Source organism: Bactrocera dorsalis, chromosome 4 (assembly GCF_023373825.1).
Source record: "Bactrocera dorsalis isolate Fly_Bdor chromosome 4, ASM2337382v1, whole genome shotgun sequence".
Taxonomy (NCBI): Eukaryota; Metazoa; Arthropoda; class Insecta; order Diptera; family Tephritidae; genus Bactrocera; species Bactrocera dorsalis.
The window spans coordinates 51,115,310-51,132,786 of NC_064306.1; the positions used below are offsets into that span (position 1 = coordinate 51,115,310).

General features: G+C 38.5%; 1 protein-coding gene across 1 annotated transcript in view; it reads right to left on the reverse strand.

Annotated features, from left to right (window-relative positions):
* The window catches only part of LOC105227501 (uncharacterized), a 157,179-nt gene extending 141,004 nt beyond the window's left edge, over positions 1 to 16,175 (reverse strand). Inside the window, exon 1 of the mRNA XM_049455335.1 lies at positions 16,121 to 16,175. The gene's annotated coding sequence lies outside the window, so the exon portion shown is untranslated. The remainder of the gene's footprint in view (positions 1 to 16,120) is intronic.
* Between the last annotated feature and the right edge of the window lie 1,302 nt (positions 16,176 to 17,477).

Genomic DNA, 17,477 nt, shown 5'->3' on the forward strand with positions numbered 1-17,477 from the left:
CTAGGAGGTATCACCATAAACAAGTTGCGCTGTCTACTCGCTGCTCTAGTTACATTAATGAAAAATCAAGCTGCTCCTTCATTGCCTCCAACTTTAATGCCGCTAACATTTGGCTAGCCTTACCCAAAACGAAACGGTTCTTTGGCGAGCGACTTTACGGCTATTTTATGACATGAACAAGCTGAGAACCTGTTGCTCTGTCAACGCAACAAAGCTGGCGCACACGCACCTGTCTCGAGCAAACCGGCGATATTTGCAACAAAATGCGCTAGTTAACCTTCTTAAAAGAGTCGCGTATAATTTTTATGGTCTCGCAGTGTGAATAGCGCTTTTTGGCACGAAATTTGCATTCGTTTTGCATTTGGCTAGCGAAAAGCCGCAACTAGTTGCCAAAGTTGCAGTTGCAGCAGGCAGGCCTAAATGTTCCATGTGGCACTGCTTGGCTTAGAAAGCAGCGTGTTGCCGCGACTGGTCTTCGTTGGCTATTTACGAGTGCGTAGAGCCGTCGTTCGATCCGGTTGATGGCTCGCCATGTTAACAGCTGCGCCGACGCGTTGTGCGTGTAAATATCGAAATTGTTACCATTTCTGACAATTTATGAAGAATTTTAATTAAACACGCACACACGAAGCCACACAAAAACGAAGTGACCATCTCGTAAAGTGTCTGCAGCAAAGCAGGTGCTGCAACTGGCTGCGCAGATGGCAGGTGCGTGTGTGTGTGCGTAATTGAAAAATATTGCGTTTATTTGTCAGTGGCAGCAGCTAAGTCGCTGCATATTCCGGGAAAATTTTGATTGAAAATTTGATTGAATATGATTATGGCCTCGAATGTTTATTAGTTTCAATGAAGATAATATGTGCGCATGCGTATATGCGAAGGAAAGCGTATGAATAATGTTCGAATAGTTAACTAAGCAATTCCAGAACTAATTATTAGTGAAGAGCTAGCTGGTGAATCACAACAAATTATTATTGACAAGCCTTTAAAGGCAATTATATCAGAATTTCTCCATTTTTTCTCAGAAGAAAAATCTTCATACTCATATTATTTCACATGGCGACTGGATTTAGTGTACATCTAAATGAGTTTCAATGAATATAATTACAGGCAATATCTGTACATACCCCACAACTTTTATGATCATCTGAAGTGTGTCGAAGCTTATTTTTTTTCTGTCCTCTTTACGAGTATACTTTTAGTAACCATAACTACGGCCCTGGGGCTCCTTAAAGTGCTTACGGATACCTAACGTCCTTCGTAGTAAGATTGCCTTACCTCGTAGCGAAGGCTATACGCAAGCGGATATTCTACCACCTTCTATTTTGGGTTCAAAATATGATTCGGAATATAAAAACATTACAAAATATATCAAAAACAGCCAAGCTCGAAAACAGACAACCAAAAGACTATAGTGAAGCTTGATCTAGGTGTAAGAGCTAGCACTAATAAGGGAGTTGAAGCTAAGGTTAGCTCCAAGAAGACAGCGACACCAGCGGAGGCCGGAACGGAATCCTATATCCAAAGCGTGGGTGCTAAATAAGGAGGGATGTGAGATGTGAAAAACATATAGCTAATACATAGTAGTGCGACTGCCAGGGAATGCCCCAGCGAAGGTAAGTTATGCGGAGAATCGACGCCTACCTACATAGAAGAGTGCAGCAGCATCCGAAAACCAATGAGGAGCTTACAAAGAAGCATGAGAGCAGATTTACTTCATTTTCGGCTTGAAACGCCAGTGGAGGCAGTGTCAAACGTCAGCTGAAGAGTCCAAGCCTTCAGCCAAAACTGTGGAAACAAAGAGCGCATTGCCCCAAAATCGTTTACTGAAGTTGTGAGGAAGAGCATTGTTGTTGCTGTGATAGAGGCAGAATTCTGTCGAATTGACAGTCCTTAGGCGGATAAAAATCCCGATTTGTTCAGTTACGTACCATATATGTCATGTGAACGACCGTAGCAGCATTATCATTGGATGCAGGCTTAGGAAGATAACACAGGAAAAATCCCTAAAACCCAATGGGGGCAAGAATTCTGACAAATTTGGCACTGGAAATGCATCTAAGCAATCCAAGTCCGCTACCGTCATGCACAGATGCTGAATGGTACCAGTGCGAGATCGAAATGATAGCTTGTGGTGGCGAGTTGAGATCGGTCCAGCTATACATATAAGGCCGCTATAACCAAGGTTGGGGAGGTATACCTCGTAGCAAGGCTTACAGCGGTTTGCTGGAAGGCTATCCCATACCGACTTAGGACAACCCAAATCTGCCAACTGAGGGATGGAGATTGATCAAAGCCTATTCGTGATGATCAAGCTCTATTCTTCTTCTTCTTCTTAATTGGCGTAGACACCGCTTATGCGATTATAGCCGAGTTAATAACCGCGCGCCAGTCGTTTCTTCTTTTCGCAACGTGGCGCCAATTGGATATTCCAAGCGAGGCCAGGTCCTTCTCCACTTGGTCCTTCCAACGGAGTGGAGGTCTTCCTCTTCCTCTGCTTCCCGCGGCGGGTACTGCGTCGAATACTTTCAGAGCTGGAGTGTTTTCGTCCATCCGGACAACATGACCTAGCCAGCGTAGCCGCTGTCTTTTAATTCGCTGAACTATGTCAATGTCGTCGTATATCTCGTACAGCTCATCGTTCCATCGTATGCGATATTCGCCGTGGCCAACGCGCAAAGGACCATAAATCTTTCGCAGAACTTTTCTCTCGAAAAACTCGCAACGTCGACTCATCCGTTGTTGACATCGTCCAGGCCTCTGCACCATAAAGCAGGACGGGAATTATGAGTGACTTATAGAGTTTGGTTTTTGTTTGTCGGGAGAGGACTTTGCTTCTCAATTGCCTACTTAGTCCGAAGTAGCACCTGTTGGCAAGAGTTATCCTGCGTTGGATTTCTAGGCTGACATTGTTGGTGGTGTTTACGCTGGTTCCAAGATAGACGAAATTATCTACAACTTCAAAGTTATGACTGTCAACAGTGACGTGAGTGCCAAGTCGCGAGTGCGACGACTGTTTGTTTGATGACAGGAGATATTTCGTCTTGTCCTCGTTCACTGCCAGACCCATTTCTTTTGCTTCCTTGTCCAGTCTGGAGAAAGCAGAACTAACGGCGCGGGTGTTAAGGCCGATGATATCAATATCATCCGCATACGCCAGCAGTTGTACACTCTTATAGAAGATGGTACCTTCTCTGTTGAGTTCTGCAGCTCGAACTATTTTCTCCAGAAGCAGGTTGAAAAAGTCGCACGATAGGGAATCGCCTTGTCTGAAACCTCGTTTGGTATCGAACGGCTCGGAGAGGTCCTTCCCGATCCTGACGGAGCTTTTCGTGTTGCTCAACGTCAGTTTACACAGCCGTATTAGTTTTGCGGGGATACCAAATTCAGACATCGCGGCATAAAGGCAGCTCCTTTTCGTGCTGTCGAAAGCAGCTTTGAAATCGACGAATAGGTGGTGAGTGTCGATTCTCTTTTCACGGGTCTTTTCCAAGATTTGGCGCATGGTGAATATCTGGTCGGTTGTTGATTTACCAGGTCTGAAGCCACACTGATAAGGTCCAATCAGTTTGTTGACGGTGGGCTTTAATCTCTCACACAGTACGCTCGACAGAACCTTATATGCGATGTTGAGGAGGCTTATCCCACGGTAGTTGGCGCAGATTGTGGGGTCTCCTTTTTTATGGATTGGGCAGAGCACACTTAGATTCCAATCGTTGGGCATGCTTTCGTCCGACCATATTTTACAAAGAAGTTGATGCATGCTCCTTATCAGTTCTTCGCCGCCGTGTTTGAATAGCTCGGCCGGCAATCCATCGGCCCCTGCCGCTTTGTTGTTTTTCAGACGGGCAATTGCTATTCGAACTTCTTCATGATCGGGCAATGGAACGTCTGCTCCATCGTCATCGATTGGGGTATCGGGTTCGCCTTCTCCTGGTGTTGTGCGTTCACTGCCATTCAGCAGGCTGGAGAAGTGTTCCCTCCATAATTTAAGTATGCTCTGGGCATCGGTGGCTAGATCACCTTGGGGGGTTCTACAGGAGTATGCTCCGGTCTTGAAACCTTCTGTAAGCCGCCGCATTTTTTCGTAGAATTTTCGAGCATTACCCCTGTCGGCCAGCTTGTCAAGCTGCTCGTACTCACGCATTTCGGCCTCTTTCTTCTTCTGTCTGAAAATGCGTCTCGCTTCCCTCTTCAACTCTCGGTATCTATCCCATCCCGCACGTGTTGTGGTCGATCGTAACGTTGCGAGGTAGGCAGCCTGTTTTCTCTCCGCTGCGACACGGCACTCTTCGTCGTACCAGCTGTTCTTTTGCACTTTCCGAAAACCAATGGTTTCGGTTGCAGCTGTACGTAAGGAGTTTGAAATGCCGTCCCACAGTTCCCTTATACCGAGTTGTTGACGAGTGCTCTCAGAGAGCAGGAGTGCAAGCCGAGTAGAGAATCGTTCGGCTGTCTGTTGTGATTGCAGCTTCTCGACGTCGAACCTTCCTTGTGTTTGTTGGCGTGCGTTTTTTGCTGCACAGAGGCGGGTGCGAATCTTAGCTGCAACAAGATAGTGGTCCGAGTCGATGTTAGGACCTCGGAGCGCACGCACATCTAAAACACTGGAGACGTGTCTTCCGTCTATCACAACATGATCGATCTGGTTGATGGTTTTTCGATCCGGAGACAGCCAGGTAGCTTGATGGATCTTCTTATGCTGGAATCTAGTACTACAGATAACCATATTTCGGGCCCCGGCGAAGTCGATCAGCCTCAACCCATTTGGGGAAGTTTCCTCGTGGAGGCTGAATTTACCGACCGTAGTACCAAAGATAGCTTCTTTGCCCACCCTGGCGTTGAAGTCGCCAAGCACGATTTTTACATCGTGACGGGGGCATCTCACATAAGTGCGCTCCAAGCACTCATAAAAAGCATCTTTGGTCACATCGTCCTTCTCTTCCGTCGGGGCGTGGGCGCAAATCAGCGATATGTTGAAGAACCTCGCTTTGATGCGGATTGTGGCTAGACGTTCATTCACCGCAGTGAATGATAGTACTCGGCGACGGAGTCTCTCTCCCACCACGAATCCCACACAAATCTTGCGCTCCTTTATATGGCCACTGTAGTAAATGTCACAAGGACCTACACGTCTCTGTCCTTGTCCCGTCCATCGCATTTCTTGGACGGCGGTGATGTCAGCCTTTGTTTTCACGAGGACATCAACCAGCTGGGCAGTGGCACCTTCCCAGTTAAGGGACCGGACATTCCAGGTGCATGCCCTCAATTCGTAGTCCTTATTTCGTTTGCCATGGTCGTCATCAAAAGGGGGGTCTCTCATCCGAGGCTGGTTATGACTATTCACTGGAGTGTTTTTTTTTACGTGGCGGGTCCCAAACCCAGCGCACAACCCTATGCAGGGGATGTTTCGCCTTCTCACGTTAGCTCGCCTTCAAACGGATGTTCTTAGGCTACCCAGAGGATACTTGGTCAAAGACCGGAAGTCGTGAGCTGCTTGAGTCACATGTAAAAGAATCGTTTCTGGCCACTCCCAAGTGAATGGCAATCAGAGAACTTTCCTCACTTGCGTGAACTTCTACACATGACTCCATCCTCCTATCTCTATTCCCTACGCAAACTCAGCATACTCAAATACTGTGGTTTGACGTGTTTACCCAGAGCGTCATCTGGAGCCTAATTTTATTTGTGATAGTCGAAAATTTGAATATTTTATTTAAGAACTAGTCAAATTTGAACTATTTGTACTTCGTCAATATATTTACCACTGTCCAAAAAACACCTGACAAAAATATTAAGCTTTCGGTCTTTCGAAGAGCCGAGAGTCGTAAAGAAACATTAATAGATCTTTCGAAAGGGAGCAATAAAGAAAAATAAATGCTCACTAAAAAAGAAAATCTTAAGCTCCACTTTAACAACTTAAGCCATAAATTATGCTTAGTCCATAATGCTCAACCCATTTTGATAACTGAAAATAATTTTGCACCTTTGTGGCCGAACAAAAGCTTTTAGAATTAAATTATTTTAATCAATATTCAACATCAGACGCATAAAACGCACAGAACGTAAGGTGCGTATAGAAGCCGCCGAACACTTGACGCCAAGAACGTGACACAGACGGCCAAGCAGTGCCCGAAAAGTGCTTGCCAGCAACTGTTTTTCTTCAGTTTCTGTTCGGCGGCATCACAAACAATGCCACAATATCTTCGTTTATTGCCAAGCAGCTTTTGTAGGCACAAGTGTTCTAGAGGCTTAGCTTATTTTTAATTCTTTTATTACGAAATTAACATATTGATATGCAGGCGCACATAATGACTGCGTGCTCCACATACTCAATTGTATACAAACACACATACACACAACTGAAAATAGTGCTTTGTTTATACATATGTAAATTTTATTGTTGGCAAGTAAATAAAATTTGAGCCGCACAATTACGGCTTATCATACATGTATTATATGTATGTAGTTATATGCAAGTGTAAATATATATATTATAAATCCATCGGGCGTATTGTTCTGCTTTTATATAAATTTAGCAGCCTGCACGTGTCGGCCAACTTGTGGGTGGCTCAGCCAATATTTATAAAAATGACATACTGAAGAGTCCAAGACACGCGCAGGCTTCTCAAATAATTGACAGCGTACCCAAGAGCTTCCAGTGAAATACTTAAATGCTTCTGAAATTTTAAGTGTTTCAATTATAGTGTACTTTTTATGGAATGATTTTCGTTTGAATTCATTAGCGCTTTGATTAATGACGAGAATGCAATAGGCACGTAGAAAATATTGTATTAGACTGATATCCTCTAAACTGACTAATACAAAACTTAGATGGTTCCATACTTCATGCCAACTATGTAAAGTTAAGCTTTCTATACTTCGCTTCACGGCTAAATAATCGTTGAAATTGAGGAAGTTTTTGGGAATCTATTCTATCACGCACACAAATACTTGAGAGCCCAAGACATTTAGAGAAGGTCGTGAAGTTATTGAAAACTGCCTTCATGCGAATCGTTCACCCAACTCTATTAATGACGATATCATCGAAAAATTTAAAGAAACAGTGCTTGAAAATCGTCATTTTGGCACAAGAGAGAGATTTCAAAGGATCTCAAAATCTGTTATGGATCGACTTAACACATTTCGGTTAATGTTTTGGGTAGGAAAGGTGCCAATGTTAGACTCGTTCCAAAAGACTTGAATCTTTTGCAAAAAACCGTCATGTAGAGGACACCAAAATGATGCTTGACAACTTAGCTGAGGACTCTTCGTCAAAAATATCATTATTGGTGGTTAGACGTGGGTTTATGAATATGTCGTCAAAACAGTCCAACAATCTCGCTCTAAAAACGAGCTTAAGCCGTACAAAAAATTGGATTAAGCTTTGGCATGCTTGTATTTGCTCGAAAAGTACCTATTTCGATAACGAAAATAGAGATTTGTAAATACGTTTATTTATTTTTTTGCTTGTTTGGATCAGGATCGATCAGATGGAATTTAGGGTTTACGGACTGTATTAAGAAGTGGAGATTCTTGTGTGGGTTTGGTTCATGTTGCAGAATGTCCGATGTTCTCGGACATTAGAGATCTTAGGGGTATGGGGATTTGCTGGATGATGAACACTTCGATGTCAGCGGTGTGATATCCACCGATGTGGAATGCCGATTTATTAGAATTGTATCCTCGTGAATTGTTTAGTTTTTGTCTAAGAGGTGTGTAAAATTGATGTGTTTAAGGTGTCCAACCCCTGGCCACGACTCCAGAGCAGTATGGAGGCTCAACTGGTAGTAGTTTCGGCTTCAAAGTTTGACCGGAGATTTAATTATAGTACCACGGATAGCAGCAAACCTTGGAGTTCGCTCCAACCTGCTCATGCGGACTGGTCCCTTGGGAAGTATCATGCTAGTTGTGATTAAAACCCGAATACGGGAATAACTGACATTTTCTCAGTTGAATGTGGAGTTGCCTTGCAATCTACCAAGGTAGTTAGTATGTCCATTCTACACGGCCATTTGGTACTGAAAGTTGCTTAGCAGTTTCAGGGCCCTGATCAACGCATTGATTTGTTCCGATGTGCTTTTGAGCACCCTGGGCTGCCGTCAGCAGATACATAAGTAATATACACCGGATGTTGTACTAAGGAATTGTGGTTAACTTTGTATAATTTTATTTTATAAGTCATTGAAGATCTCAAGTATTTGCATATTCAATAAATTTCGATTCAATTAAAAAGATTTATTTATTTGAATGCGTTCCATATGTATTTTTCATACTTTCTATAAGGTTTTCAAAAATAAAAGAAAAATATCTCTTTTCAACATTATTCTATAAATTTTAAAAAATTATAAACTTTGAAAAACATGGTAATTCAATTAATTATAATATTTTACTAACTGTAATCATAGCACAATGGGCCCAAGCCGAGGTCCAACGCTTACGCGCCTCCCTTTTCAACCAACCAACCAAGCACCCAACTTCAATCATAAAAATCACTTAGCAAATGCCGAGTAAGCAAGGTCAAAATTTATATGTTTGAATAAATTAAATAAATTACCTAAAAATTCCAAGTAATCATGTAGCAATTACGAAATAAATATTTGCAATGAACAATAAAAGTCGCATAATTTACACAGCATTCATTTTTCAAAGGCCAAGAACAGCGCAAATCAAAGCTATTTGAATTTTTTAACTTTTTGCATAAATTTACAATGGACATATGTGCATACATATGTACATATGTATGTATGTAGTTGTGAGTAATGTTTTACACCTGCATTAGCACCGCATGTTGTATGTTAGAAACAAAACTACGTCAGTAACACACGTGTGCCACTGCTGTGAACTAATAAGATTATCTAATGAACGTCAACAAGCGCTTTGTTTTCGCAGAATTGCATTACTTGCAACAGAAAATAAAAATTAATCAAATACATTAGCTGTATCATGACATTTAATCGAAATTTTGAGCACCTGCACGCGGCCACTGGCCAGGCAACATGTTGCCGCAAACAAAAAACAACAAAACTCAGAAACAACAACAAGCAGATCTAGTATCTTATGCATTACAGCACGCTTTTCAACCACACACGCATGCGTTCGTGCATTTCCATTGACGACGATAGTCAAATCAATGCCGTCGCAACAAATTATTGCGCGCAACATGTTGCCACAGTGACCCAGCATGTTTAGTGATAAATACCACAATGGATGTGTGTGTATATTTACTGCAAACTCATGCTCTTACTTAATACCGACTGTGCTGTTGCTGTTTGTATTTGTATATATATATATGTATACACAACATTGCTGTGATTAGCGTGGACGCCGTTAGCGTCAATGCAACAAACAATGTTGCACTTCTATTGGAGCGGCGCGCAATTACCTTGGAATGCTGATGAAGCATTTAATCAAAGCAGAGTAACCGCGTATTCTCATAAGCGGTGATTGAATACATACATACATATGTGTACTATTATATACTATACGAGTATACTCTGAGTAATTAATTGCACACACATGCAGGTCTCCGCTAGTATTAAGTGACTAACAAAGCAACAATGCAGCTATACTACAAACTGTGACCACTAGAATTACAACAACACACACAAATAATTATAGCAACAACAACAAAAATTTAAAAAGCAACAGCACAGTTATGTGTTCTCGTATTTGGTGTTTCCTGCCGGTGTTTGCGGTGCAGCCAAAGCCAATACCAAAGTCAGCGGCGCACAGTTCGATCGCTTACAAAAATAACAAAGACTAAATCAAGCGTGTCCAGTGGCTTACAACGCATACAATGTAGCTTATATTATTTCTTTGTGTATTATTTTTGAGTTTTCTTTTTTGTTGTGTTCTTCGAGCGCGGCTATTAACATAACGAATTATTTTTTTTTTATTCTCGATCACTAGCGCCAACTTGTGGACTCCACCTCCACAGCCATACAATGAAACGTTTTAACGGTGCATGCACATAAATTGTATGGGTATGTGTACATGTATACTTGTATGTAAGCACATACTCACTTATGTATATAATTAATAAAAAGCCAGCTAAGCACTTAGTCACTATTAGCGTTTAGTAATGTTTGAACTACATTTCAACACTTGATTTCGCTTAGTTTAGTACACTGGAAAAAACTTTAACGAGAATAAATACCTTGAGAATAATTTTCTGTAAAAAATAGGATATAACCAACAAGTACATATATTTTATGGTGTAAAGAAGATATACATAGTTTCCTAGCGCAGTCACTATTAATTAAGCGGTCCAATCATCATCCTCCATCATTTTATCTTTAAATCCTTTTTTCTCGGAACAGCAGTTTTCGAATTCGCTGGGTGATAGAGATATTATTTCATTCGGCGCCATTCACAGCACCTCGGACTGACATATGGAACTTGGACTTGGCGCATTTTACCTCGAGATCGAGACGGCTTGTGACAGAACTGAAGCCGCTCAACCTTTTCAAGCAACATCGCTTCGCTCTATGTTCTTTCCAAAAGTTCCAAGAAGATCCGACGTTTTCGACCCAAATTTTGTTCAGCGATGAGGCCTATTTCTGGCTCAATGGGTATGTAAACAAGCAAAGTTGTCGCATTTGGGACGAAAAGCAACCTGAAGATATTCAAGAGCTGCCATTTCATAAAAAAAAATAACGGTTTGGTTTGATGAATTCATCGGTCCATAATTTTTCCAAAATGATGCCAGTGACAACGTAACTCTATCAATCCCAAATCCTTCTACTTGCAATAATTTTGTACCACTTTTTTTTTAAATCTGATTTGGTTAAATTCAAAGGAAATTAGGGAAGATTTCATGAAGAAGTTTCAGCTAAGGAAACTTTGGTAACTTTACTATAAACTTCCCATTTTTTCGCTCAAAAATTTTAGTGTTTTCATAAAATATATAAAAATATACCATAAAAATTTTAAAGCAATGAATAGAGTAGTGTTTTTAATTAAAAAAATTGCCAAAACTTATGTTCCTCAAACTTAAGTCAAGAGACTAATACAAACATTCATTAAATAGTTTTTGTGCCCTTTCAATCTTACCTCTTCTCTAAACTCTAACACCCAATCCAAGGTAATTGAAGTTAGTGAAATGGAAAAATGTTATGAAATCTATTTTTCAAGCTTTTTAAAAATATACTTACAATAGTTTAAGCAGTATGACTTCTATCTTTTTGACATAGCTTTCGTCTACAATCAATATATAAGAAAGCAAATCAACAATACTTTTTAGTTAGGTAGAAATCTTATTCTTCCCATATTAAATACGCATAGATTTTTTTCTACATGTTCTGTATATAGTATCCCGAACATAGAAGTACTAAATTGAAATATTTTAATAAAAACTATTGAAAAGCGTTAAATAAATCTGACTGAAAACCATTATTTTTATGAATTAAGCTTTCAATTTCTCATTATGTGAGTACATGCATACATAAGTCGAAACAATTAACGAAGTGTTAATGATATGCCGTCTCTGCATGCTCCAATAACAATTTCAACACCTTGAAAAATGAAACAGCAATAAATTCCTGCTATTGCTAAGTACAAATGTGTGTAACACAGCTAATATACATTGTGTATGCAAATTTTTTACTACCTAAAACACCAACTGAAAACAAACTCGTCTACAAATAGGTGCGCAGTTTCAATATGGAAGTGCATTTGGTCTAAAAATAATAATAAAATGTGCATACGTATAGATGTTTACATGTATGTACACATACTGAAAATACTTAGCATCATGAAAAAAACTAAAATGCAAACTGAGCGCCACATGCAGCTGCTCTAAAACAAGTGTATTTCCTTAGCGAGCTATGGTTACCTATAGAAATGTTCCAAAAAATCCAGCAAAATCATTCGAACGGACTAGCGAGAGCTGTCGAGCCATCTCTTGCCATCTCTCTAGACTTGCCCTGATGATTTTCAAGTATCATATCCTTAACTTTTTTAATGTTTTCTTCGGTTGAAGAGGTCGAAGATCGTCCAGAACGAGATACATATGTCTTTAACGATCTCTCGACTGTCTTTAAAGGCTTCGTAACACTCGTAGACTTGTGTTGTTGAATCACCGTATGTGTGTGCTTTAGAAAATCCTCAAATAAAGCAAGAAATCGTTAAGTTTCTGGGAATAACGAAATGAAACTAAACATTTTTCTTCGAAGCAGATTTTAATAAAATCCGTCGATATTTCTGGTCTATAGTTAAAGAAAAAATTCGAGGCAGGTCATAGAGTACATAAATGTACTATTTTTCTCACACAGCCAAAAACGCTGGTATGTTGTTTTTCAAGTTAGTACTGTCAACAACGATGATGCGAACGTCTAGTTGCAAATTCTATGGCTTTTTAGCATTATCCTCTTACAACCATTTGATTTTGATATCGCAATAAGCTAAACTGATGATGCTAGTTCAACGCCAAAACCTTTCTCTAACTTCCTTTTAAATGAATAATATTTACTTTCAATAATTTCAGTGACACGATGAATGAAAAAATCGTATCTTAGACGCAACGAGACCAACCTGACTTCATAACTTGACCTTAACCTAAAGCACCCAGCTCTGACTTAACAATTAATGCATTCAAAGGTTATAATAAAGTCAAAACGAATTTTGAACAATTTTAGCAATTAATTTAAAAAAGAAGTCGAATCATTGACCTATCAGCTAAGAGTACAAGTAGTTGGAGATATACTGAATCAATAAATGAATCATAAATTTTGAAGAGCATTCGAGGAACTATCAAAAAAGTATATATCTATAACGAATTTTAAGGCTAAAAATCCTACAACGTACCATATCAACAAAAGAAAGTTGAACCATTTTTTATTTTTATGTGTATGGTGAAACCACCTAGCCAAGCTTTAAAAAATAGAAGATCAAACCAGCATCCAGTACTGATCTGATCATGTCTACAAGATGTCTTATTGTGTTTGGACTTAGATTGTGTAAACAAGATGTTAAATTCTCGAACTAAAATTACTGAATATTTAACTCGTATGCAACACTTTAGCCCACACATAATAATATGAGCCCACCGGTGCACATAAATTTGACGTAAATGCAGCTTTTACAATTATTCTGTCAGCAAAATGAGTAGGCTTCGATGGTAAACATATATTTTTCAACCCAAGTGCATAGTTTAACGATGGAAAAATCAGCGTAAAATTAATTTCAATCTAGACTAGATGTGTTGAAGTGTAGGAAGTATCAACAACAGAGTGTGGGAAGGTGTCCACCGCATATATTTAGTGTACATAATAAAATTGTAAATTATGTGAAAAATATAAACAAAAATTATATGAGTTTACCAAGAGTTTATGAAGTATTTTCCGCTCAGAGCGTAAAAATTAAATTGTTGAACTTATAATGGAGCTCCATCAAAACAAATTACCCATGACAACAAATTCAAAAATATATAGTCCACAAAGTTAATACAAAATTGCAGCAACAAGCTAAAATAATATGAAATAAATATGACTAAAGTCAAAATAATACAATTTTTTTCATATACAAGTATGCAGCAAAAAATGCTTTTGTCGCTGCCGCTAAACTTTTCTATCAACAAGAAATCTCACTCAAACAATCCAAACAATCGTGTACTGTCAACTACGTAAATATTTATGCATTCGTTGAAAGTGAAACTGTTGAATTGTTGCACTTGCCCAGTGCCGTTGCAACAACAAAACTCACAAAACAATAACCCAGCTACCTAGAAATAATTTCCGCTGCTCAGACGCAGACAATTTTTCAATTTCATTGTGACCATAAACAATCAATCGTCATTGTTTGGCAACGGGACATCATTGACACACAGAAGCATCATTGACAGTGGCGTCAAGCAGACAATGGCGGGCGCATACCGTAAACATAACGAAAAAGAAATCTCTAAAAAATGCAAGAAAAAGTGAAACATTCCATTAACAGGTAGTAAACACAACAACAAAGCTATGCAGTCAACTGAGGAGCGATGCACAGCTGCTTGAACTAATATTGATTTAAGAGTCTGAAGCCTGAGAAGCAGTCTGACAATGTGCAAGAAAATAAAGAAACAAATTGCTTAGAGGGTTTTGGGCTCAAGATTTTAAGTAACGGTCAAAATATTTTGAAAATTATAAATGAATGATTTATTAAAAATTATCGATTGACAATATCATGGATAACGATCTTATTACGAATTAAGAATAATTAATATCTAAATAAGAATATATGCACCTCAAGCATCTTTCGAAAGCAGAAAAGCTGTTTAAGAAAAGTCTAAAGAACTATTTATCTTACTTGATGTTATTATATCCACAAAGAAAAATCAGTTTTAAAGTTAAGCTGCATTTATATGAAAGAAGTATTCGAACAAATTTTGGGAAGTAGCTATAAAAATGAATCAGAGCACGAATTCTCCCATTTATGAACCGATTTCACTCAATCTTGAAATATGTATTGATGAAAAATATCCGGAGTGACGTTGAAGTCGAATGTTTCGAACAAATTATTTACGCCCTAATTTAACTCATATTTGAAATATGCTTCGGTAATAGAAAGGCAAATACTTTTCGATCAACCGGAATAAAATCGACAACGATCCCACTGTTTTGACCTCAAAAGTGACCGTATTGTTGACAAAAGTGGTGGCTGTCTGGTAGCAGATAACCTTTAAAACAATTTTTATTGTTGCCGGTCATTGGGTATTTAGCTTCTGAATCGATATCAAACAAAAATTTGCTTTGGAGGTTGAGGTAAAGAATTTTTTAAATATTCTTCAAATAAGTCCAAAGGCCAGACACCTTGAGAAAGTCAGCTGAGAAAGTCAGCTGCCGGACAACGTATCTCTCGCGGTTGAGGAAAATTTTGGAATGCCGTGTATGAATTAAATCAGTGTGGATTAGCATCGTAAGAAACTGGGCTACTGAAAATGGCCTATTCATAAATCTTAGCAAGACTGGACTTCACTGGAGGAAGCCTGGGCACTCTGAAATCTTTACACACTTTGATTTAATTCCCAAATACTTGGATTACTAGGTCGCTGAATCTCACCCTGACTGTCGTTTCTCTGCTTACATACCTTCGGGGGAGGCATAGGAGGGAAGTACAACCTGGAGGTGAGAGGTGGTGAACTTTTTTAAGGATGGATCAGAGCGTGCGGGAAAGTTTGGTGGAGGAGTACACTGTCGGGAACTTGCCATCAACTCAATAAGCTTTAGGCTTCCAGATCACTGCAGCTATTCTAAGCAGATGTGGCTGCTATAAAGTTAGCAATAGATTTACTGCTCCGGAGTGCAATTTCCTTGGATAGTAGGACAGCGCTTTTAGGCTTAAGTTAACTGACTGTGCGCTCAACACTAGTATCTAGATACCTTATCTCTGGCATAAAGTTATTTTCAGTTTGGGTGCTCGGCCACAGCGATAATGCAGGAAAGTTTAAGGCTCAGTCTCATTAATTGCGGAATGGAAAGGGGTAGGAACTCCGTTGGCTTCTTTAGATGCCGGGCTATTGGGCCTCTGACCAGCACAGCAAGCTTTGGACAACTACCAGGAGCCGTTCAAGGTCTTTACGGCCTAGAGTAAATCGGAATCAATGGTTGTAGAAGGTTTTAACTGAACATTGTCCGATCGAGATTCGTGCGGTAAAATTTAACATCTTACGTATTGCATTATCTTTCAGTATGAAGATGAGATAGAACCAGCTCAATACCTCTTTCATGAAAGTCCCGCGTTTGCAAGATCAAGTCAAAAACTCCTCGGATTCCATATTTTTAGACGTTCAGGTAAAATAGCGAAAATAGAAATACAAGACCTAAGCATATTTATGTCAGAATCAAAGCGTATTGCCAATGGCAGCCTTCAAACTACAGGAGTTTTTCGTCTGGCTTCGCAAAGGACTGTACATAATATGATTCCCTGCGATGCTGTGGTATTAACCGTACATATACATTTAATTCGTGATGTGAAAAAATATTTCAATATATATGTACATATGATTTTATTGGCATTTTCGAGATGATTTCAAACATATGAGTATATAGCATTTTAAAAATATTTAAACATGATTTACTAAACCGATTCTTGTGAAAGTGTTTTCCATAAAAGTATGCTATATGATGCTTAAGCTCACCTTTTAAGATCACTCGCCAACTAAGTAACTCGATGAAATCTCAACACCAACACCTATAAAGAAAAATAAATGATATAAATAAATAATTCAAAATAAATATTTTCTTTATAAAAGCTTTTAGCACCTTGACAATAAATAATTAATGGGCTTCTATTGACATATGTATAGTAAAAAAAAATTGCAACACACAGAAATGGTAGATCAAATAATATACTAACAAAGATGTAAACAAAGGGTATGCTGATTCTTGCTCGAATTTTTATACAAAAGGAGTTGAAACAAGCAAAATTAAATGCAAAAAAATTTTAAATTAAACTGAAAATTAAAATTGAAGTTAAAATTAAAAACAAAATTAAAATTAAAAAAAGTAAAATTAAAATAAAAACAAAAACCTAAATAAAATTGAGTAATAAAATGTATTAAAACAAATCGAAACAAAAAATAAAAAAAAATATTAAATTTACGTAAAAGTTTTCAGAGTTAAGCTTTATTAGGTCTGTCAAAAAGCAACAACAAAACAGCCAGCCAAACCAAAATCGCAGCTTAAGCACAATGCGTTAATTTATGAGCTACCTAAATGTTTTAATAAAAGTATACACGCATCAAAGCTATGCGTTGATTACTACAAAAACTAACCACAACAATTCGTAGGAGTGTTAAAAGCGACGCGTAGGCGTACTTATGTAAATGAGGCAATGAAATACATACATAAAAAAGATATATGAATTAGCTTTCAAAACGCACGAAAATATGGACAAAGAAATTTATAATTATATAAACATATATATGTATGTATGTATATGTGCCTTACAATACCGCAAAATATGCAAATAACAAAACAGCGCTCAGACACGTTTATGTCGGTTTTGTTGAAGTCTATCAAGCGAAATCTAAGCCAGCCGAACAGCAAAGGTGTTGGAAATGCGCCAAAAGCAACCACAAAACGTTGTTTCAATGAACTGTTGGGGCTACAAAAACAACAATAATTCATAGGCACTTGTTGAACACGGAGTCACAAAAAATAACAAGAACGCTTGCTGTTTTAAGATTAATCTTTAGCCACGTGCTCGACATATTTGAATTTGCATAGAAAATTTGTATAATTTGAGTTTCTCTAGCGCGGTTTTCATAATATTTGTTTTTAGGGTTTTATGCCGACATTTAGTATTAACCATAAATTAAAAGCTTAATTGGCGTTTAAACAAAATTAAGGCAGAAAAACAAACTATAGACTGAGCTTAAGACAACATAAAATATAGAAAAAAACAACATAAAAAAAAATAAAATAACAAAATAAAAAAAATAGCAAAAATAAGAAAATAAAATTAAGAAAAAAAAACAAAAAAAATTACAATAA